This window comes from Macadamia integrifolia, unplaced genomic scaffold, assembly GCF_013358625.1.
Source record: "Macadamia integrifolia cultivar HAES 741 unplaced genomic scaffold, SCU_Mint_v3 scaffold558, whole genome shotgun sequence".
NCBI classification, from domain to species: domain Eukaryota; kingdom Viridiplantae; phylum Streptophyta; class Magnoliopsida; order Proteales; family Proteaceae; genus Macadamia; species Macadamia integrifolia.
This window is the reverse complement of record NW_024870483.1, coordinates 305,146-310,248: the sequence shown is the minus strand read 5'-3', so window position 1 is coordinate 310,248 and position 5,103 is coordinate 305,146. Positions and strand designations below refer to the sequence as shown.

Genomic DNA, 5,103 nt, shown 5'->3' with positions numbered 1-5,103 from the left:
GTGGAAAAAATCAGTGAGGAATTTCATTTTCTTTTAATATTTTTCCCTTCATGGATAAGTAATGATTCCTTGAAATAGATTTAAAAAAAAAAAAAAAACATAGTAATACAACAACCATCATACTTCAGGGGAAACAGCTCAAAGAGCTAATCCAAACACCAATAGAAGTATATCATGTGGAACTTTTCTACTTATAAAAGTGCAGACATCAACTACGTGAACTCAGCAACAATAATGGGAGTTCCAGTTTGAAGTTTGAAACAAAAATTGTCAGTGCATGTAGTGAAGAATTCACATATAATTAAATGAACTGCACTCATAGATGGTTGATAATTTTGTTTGAATTTGAAACTAAAATTGACCACATTCTTAAAAGTTAGGTGACCAGGTGATGCATGTTTTGTTCAGACACTACTATGGCTAGAATCAAGAAGTAAACATCAAATCAACCAACTTGATCTTTTCTTTTTTTTTTTAAACAAGAATACAACAATTTGGAAGCTTATAGACATTATGTTGCGAATCTGGTACACTGTACACATTATGGTCATTCACAGGAACATGGACATAACTAGAAGCATTCAAATCTTAGCTAGAGCTGCCTCCTCCTCCTTGAATAGTCTCAGACCCCCCTGCAGCCAGGAACTACTCTCTAGAACCAGGTGACAAACCCACTAGGCATATTTAATGGAGATAAGTGCCCGTTTTCATGAAGATAAAAAGGAAACAGAATGGGAGTATTGAGAATGCAGGAAGAAAGTTGAAAGCAATTCACCATAATTAAAAATTTGTAATAAATGGCAAGAACTACTGCATATTTTGGAAAATAAAGAACAATTGATTCACATGATCGGAACTTGGTCATTGCTCTCCACATAATACCCATATGGTGGTCTTATGGATCCTCATGAATCTCCAAACCAAATTATAACTTTTCATATTATATCTTAATTTCACTTCTTATAGTCAAGTTATTTGTGCAACAGAAAAGTTTCGGCATCCAAGAAGATCTTTTAACATCATAGGGAATGATATTGTAAACTGTTGTTTTTCCTTATGGACATTTTTAAGGGTCACAACTAGCTCATTTGGCATGATCTTAACATAATCTGAAATTGAGTAACCCTACAAACAATCCCAAGATATTATATATTCAAGTTGGCAATGAAAAGTCACAGCCAAAATAATGGAAGGGCATAAGCCCACAAGATGACTTTTCTACTTGGCTTTGTCTATGTCAAAGTTCAAATAGAGTATTGTGTAAAAATAATAATGAGATGAAGTGGTGGTAGTGCAATCCGGGATTCCAAAACCCATTGGGATTGCTTGTGGGCTGACCCAACACTAAACAAATCAAGTATTAGGAGTAACAGAAAATCTACAATTTCTACAACAGTCCAGCACCTTATAAATGTAAAATAGCAAGTGGAAAACACAAATAATGCAAGTAGTGGCAATGTTGTGATTAAGTGGAAGTCAAGGCTAGAAGAAGAAGGGAACAAATAAGTAGAAGGGAGTGCATGAGTGGGGAGGGGTCATAGTTAGTAAGTTTAGGAATGGCAATAATACGGGAAGAGATACATACGGCAATTAAATGGACCATATGGCAATAGTAATTTTCAATAATCCGGTATAATAAAACACATATGGTAATGATATGGTATGCGTTTAATAAAGTTGCTACGTTAAAATCCAGGAGCAAAAATACTTGTTTGTTCTGGTATTAAGAATGAACTAAAACTGTTTCTTTGTAAATAATTCTTTCATTAACACTTAAATCCAATCTAGCTTTCCAATTTGAAATCATTTCTCATAACATTGCAATAATTGGTCAACCAATCTTGACCCTTCCGGCAGAGCTCCGTCAAGGTTTCAGTTATGAGATTATGCACCTAATCAGATAAGCAATTTGAAGTTGAAATCACAAACAGAAAACAGAATTTAGAAATTTCAGATTTGAAGAACTTCTTAACCTTCTAGACATTGTCAAATGATATCAAAGTGATTTGCCTTTGCACTAGCCATGTGGGGGGGTCATGGCTCAAACAAACCAATTTCTAGAGAAGTTGATCCAAATTCTAGAAAGTATAAGGCATTGCAGGTATAACCAAGTTTTTGGAGGCAGTTAAAATTAACAAAGCAGAAAGTGAGAGAGGCCCTGCTAGTGATGATGGTATGTGATTCCCTTAAGCACCCTATTAAGGCCTAAACCAACAAGAATAAGAAATTTCTCTTCATCTCTCTATTGGTAGAAATAGAATTGGCCCAAAGGAGCTAAATCAAGTCCTCACCCTAAAAAATCTCCAATCCAGAACCCGACCTCTCAACTATAGGAGGCAAAGTGTATGCTTTCGATCATGGATCTCTCATGGATGAAGATTCTCACCTTTACACATAAATAAAAATAAATAAATAAATAAATAAAAATAAAAATAAATGCAGAAAAACAAGGGTCCCAAGGACGGTTCTCTACTTATTGGCAATATCAGTTGATGGGAAAACAAAGACTTAGCAGGTGCAGATATTAGTATATTTGCATTACAAGGTTGAAACTACTAACAGAAGGCATGAAATTTTTGAAAAAACGAAGAATCCAAGCACAGAGCCCACTTGCGCTACTTACAACGTTGATGCTCACTCTTGGTCGGTGCAATCACCCTCCAGCCGGTGCAATTTGTTCTTCGATTGGATTTTCAACAACCGTTGGATTTGGGAAGAGAAACGGAGTAGAGGAAGTGAGCGATCGAATGCGTCCACTTATGCTCGCCCTTGGTCGCCGATCGCTGATCTCCAGGAACGGAGAGGGAGAAGCAAGGGGCGAGAGGCTAGGGTTCTGCTTTCAGACGAAGCGAAGAAAAAACCGTTTGGGTTTTCTCATACGAAGGGAAGAAGAAAAGATTCGGATTTAATTTCAGTTTAGATTTTAATTTTTCTGGTCGCGTACTCAGCTAACCGTATTGGTGGTTAGGAGTTATCTAGTCCCTCTAAACGGCATCAAAATATCTGGACCATTCATTCATCACAGGAGAGGTGTTTCCATTTTAAAAATGAAAATACACAACAGAATACGCCATGGAGGCTTCGATCCTTTTCTACATTTGGGGGAAGAGGAGAGGTGTTCTTCCCTCTCTGGAAAGCCTCTTAGAGGGGACCCTCACTTTCAATATTTTGTTCCATTGAATACGTGAGATCTCTATTTTTAATTTTCTTTAATTCCTTTTTCAAATTCTGGGTGTTAAGCCTGTAATTGCTCTTTTATTCCTCTCTTCCTTTTAACGGAAACAAAAATTTTGATATTTGGATTTCAGAGACTGCGTTTGGTAGTTATTCAAAATAATATTTTTCATTCTATAGGAAAAAAAAAAAAAAATAGAATAAAGTGTTTGATGTCAACTTGGTGTTTTCGGTTTTTTTGAACGAAAAGGGAAAAAAACACTAGAAATACAAAATGATGGAATGACAAAACTTTGTTCCATCATTTCGGTTTGGTTCAAAAAAAAAAAAAGTGAATAACTAGGGTAATCGTTCTTCGAAATGTCGTTTCTGGAACGAAATGACTACCAAACGCAGCTTAAGTTGCACTTGAGGTCTTAACTCCATCAGTCGTGCCCTCCATCACTTGAGGTCTTACATAGAGATTGCAAGGTCAGGCATAGTGAGAGTCCTCCCTCTTATCTGAAATGCCTTGGCTCCATTAATCTTGAACAATATTATCATTTTTTGCCCATTGGCCGAAAAACTTTAAAACACGTTGTGCAATGTTAACGAGATTAGAGGTTATTAATTAGCCTAGTAATCTCTCCCTAGGCAATGTGGGACTAAAGTTTGTACACCCTCACCGATCTTCCAAACCTCCTACTACTTATCATATTTTTGATGAGGACACCTCACCGATCTCTCAGGCAGATCTGATACTTGTGGTATTCTTAAGTGTCCACATTATCAAACATATTTTTGAAACAGGATTTTACGTACAATAGCTGGGTATAATTCTACATGCATGCACTCAATCTACATACTTCTTTACCGAAAAAAAAATCTACATACCCAAGAATGATAAGTATTGTTAGCTGACAAACTCAATTTTTAAGTATGTATATAGCAATCAATGTTGCTCTTATGCTTCATGTCATCATTTTCCCCATATGTCGGGCCATTTGAATAATAACAAAGGGAATTCTGTTTGTTTTTATTGTGTATTTCCTTAGTATGAAGTGTAGGTAAACATTGTTAGCTTAATAACTATCAATGGATTTGAAATTTTGTAGTGTGATGATACTAGGGGTGTAAGTTTGGCCTCGACAGCTCAAATCTGCCCCGAGCCCGAGCAAGGCGTGGGCTTTATTTCTAACCCTAAGTGCGGGTTAGGGTTGAAAAACACTATGTAGAGCCCAGCCTGGCCCGGTCTAACCTGACTCTAATTTTAACATGATTTATATAATATAATTTAAGACTATCATCCTATCCTTTTATTCAGAATAATGAACTTTCAGTTATTGATTCTTATGGTCAAGTGTCTTGAACATCTATTATCATGTTGCACTTTTATAATTTTAATTGTGTTATTGTTCATTTGATCTTCTATTATTATTATTATTATTATTATTATTATTTTTTTTTTTTTTTTTAATACATAAGATTCAAATGGTAAAAACAGAGTCAACCAAGGTTAGCCTGACCTTGACACAAATCAAGGCCAATTAGGGCCAACCCGGCTCAACCCTGTCTAATTAGGGTCAATTAGGACCGGGTTGGTTGACAAGAGCCTGACAGGGTTGGGCCTAGGCAAGAACCCGATAGAATTAGGTGGGGCCTAGATTGAATTTTAGGGGCCTAGGGTTGGACTAGGGTTGTAAAAAACCCAGCCCAATCATGCAAGATCCTTGAAATTGGTGTTGATTGTTCAGATTGCATTTACAGTAGTCTTGTTCCCTTGTCTTTTCCGTTACTTTTTGAAACACCATGATAATGTTGTAGATGCATTTTTTATCATCCAGTTATAGGTATGTTCTGATCTCACACTTCTCATTAAATTTACTCACATGCTGTAATTAAATCATACATTCATTGGAGTTGATAATTGCTTAATTTTTCTTTTTTTTT

The 5,103-nt window shown here is 36.0% G+C and overlaps 1 protein-coding gene across 2 annotated transcripts in view; it reads right to left on the bottom strand.

Annotated features, from left to right (window-relative positions):
* The window catches only part of LOC122069217 (putative 4-hydroxy-4-methyl-2-oxoglutarate aldolase 2), a 4,680-nt gene extending 1,771 nt beyond the window's left edge, over window positions 1–2,909 (bottom strand). Inside the window, exons 1-2 of one of the 2 annotated variants that reach the window (XM_042633179.1) lie at window positions 2,624–2,909; window positions 2,292–2,386 (exon numbers count right to left, since the gene is read on the bottom strand). The gene's annotated coding sequence lies outside the window, so the exon portion shown is untranslated. The remainder of the gene's footprint in view (window positions 1–2,291; window positions 2,387–2,623) is intronic. The other variant, XM_042633178.1, reaches the window with a different exon arrangement.
* Between the last annotated feature and the right edge of the window lie 2,194 nt (window positions 2,910–5,103).